Source organism: Rattus norvegicus, unplaced genomic scaffold (assembly GCF_021556685.1).
Source record: "Rattus norvegicus strain SHRSP/BbbUtx unplaced genomic scaffold, alternate assembly SHRSP_T2T unassigned-0000210, whole genome shotgun sequence".
Lineage (NCBI taxonomy): Eukaryota > Metazoa > Chordata > Mammalia > Rodentia > Muridae > Rattus > Rattus norvegicus.
Genome location: NW_028238927.1, coordinates 35,412 through 37,500, shown reverse-complemented (window position 1 = coordinate 37,500; position 2,089 = coordinate 35,412). Strand labels below are relative to the sequence as shown.

At 46.4% G+C, this 2,089-nt stretch overlaps 1 long non-coding RNA gene across 1 annotated transcript in view; it reads left to right on the top strand.

Moving 5' to 3' along the window:
* The window catches only part of LOC147997220 (uncharacterized), an 18,345-nt gene extending 17,869 nt beyond the window's left edge, over positions 1–476 (top strand). The window contains exon 3 of the long non-coding RNA XR_015648077.1: positions 248–476. This is a non-coding gene — a long non-coding RNA (uncharacterized LOC147997220). The remainder of the gene's footprint in view (positions 1–247) is intronic.
* The last annotated feature ends 1,613 nt before the right edge of the window (positions 477–2,089 follow it).

Below are 2,089 nucleotides of genomic sequence, written 5' to 3'. Positions count from 1 at the left end.
ACAACTTAAAAACTTTGTGACACACAAAGCGATATTCATTTTCTCCTTCTACTTTTCACTCTGTAGACCAAGATGGCAGACTATATCAGCCTTTGTGGAATGTGACCTTGTATTGCTTTGCCCTACTCTGCTCTGCTCTGCTCTGCTCTGCTCAACTTAACAGACGTGTTTTTGCTTTTGTTTATGATTTTTGCTTGCTTGCTCGCTCGCTCCCATGACTTGACTGTGGTTTCCCTTTCTATTACAGCACGGTGACCAGACTGCCTTGGGGTAATCAGAAAGGAGGCCAGAAGCAGTCTTTTTTCTGACGCACTGAGACTACATACCAGCCGATTTGGAGGAAAAGATATCCCTCTCTCCCTCCCTCCCTCCCTCCCTCCCTCCCTCCCTCCCTCCCTCCCTCCCTCCCTCCCTTCCTCCTTGACCCATTTTCCCTCTTTCCCGATACACTCAATAAATTTAAAGTAAATCAATGAATCAAGTCTCTAGTAATTTATTTGTTGGGATTTATTTGTTGGAAATTATCCCTCCACACCTTCGCCCCTCCCCCCACCACTCGAGGATGTCTCCCTGGGGGGGGGGCGGGGGGGTTGGGTGGACTCGTGTAGGCATACCTCTCCTCCCTTGGCTTTCCGGTCCACTTCGCTCCAGCATACCTAACTCTTTGGAAATGGTAATAGAGTTCATGACACACCCTCACAGAGAGAGGAAGAGTCCGATCGTTCACTGATTCGCTCTCAGCCAGCCTCGCCCTGACAGCTCAGGCATGTCTAAATCCGAATGTGGGCAATATTTACATGACTTGACTTGGTGCTTCTAACTTTTTCTCTCTCTTTTTTTTTTTCTTCTTTAGTATTTTTTTCTTTACCCTACAAACAGCACACTGCAGCTGTCTTCGGACACACAGCAGATCGATCCCATAACAGAGGGTTGTGAGCCACCATGGGAATAGAACTCAGGACCTCTGGAAGAACACATTCAGAACTCTTAACTGCTGACTCCATTATTTCCGATTAATGTTTAATGTTTATTTTATTTTATTTTATTTTATTTTCGGAGCTGGGGACCGAACCCAGGGCCTTGTGCTTCCTAGGCAAGCGCTCTACCACTGAGCTAAATCCCCAACCCCAATGTTTAATGTTTAAATAAATAAACCTTGTAAAGAAATTAAGCATCTTAAAACCATAGGCATGTGCATCCCCTCCTCATTCGTTCATTCCCTCGCTCATTCATTCATTCATTCAGACAGACAGACAGACAGACAGACAGACAGACAGCAACCAAAGTCTAGCCTTTAACAAAGCAAGAAAGCATACCCTGCGGGACGCACAGATGAATTCCTGAGGCTTACCCTGCAGAGCTTACATGAGGCTTAGTAAAGGACTGACCTGACAACAGCTACCTACATACGTTGAAAAGTCTACCTGGTATTGACGGATGATGACAAACTGTATGTGTGATACAAAACTGTATGTGTGGTTCCCCTTATAACTCATCTCGAAGAGCCCAGCTGTTGGGGCTCGTTCTTTTGGGGGGAAATGGAGGCTTTTCATCTTTCCCAAAGCTCCTCCTAGATCCTTTCTGTCCATCTGTCCATCCGTCCGTCCGTCCGTCTGTCCGTCCGTCCGTCCATCAAATTCTACCCTAGGCCTGCCCTTAGGTTGGTGGTCGTCCATTGAGTGCTAGTGACTTCTGACTTGTCTCTGTCTTCCCCTCTGAGAACTGTATTTAGATCTGATGCAGGCACGCAGGCAGGCAGGCAGGCAGGCAGGCAGGCAGGCAGGCAGGCAGGCAGGCAGGCCCTCCCTCGTTTTGAAACAGACAGACAGACAGACAGACAGACAGACCAAAGGGTCAATGACTGACTGCACTTAAAGGGGCTGTTGACTCCTCTTTGGAGTTACCGCTGTTTAAAACTTGCTTGATAAAATAAAGTCATCGAATCCAAACTACGCAAAGGGGACACTATAACAAATTACGACTGCTTGTGTATATAGAAAACAGGGTTTTTTCTTTCCCTTATTCCATTATGTATGTTTGCTTTTCTTCAAGAATAAAACCGGCTAGGTGGTGCCTCGGAGACTTTTTT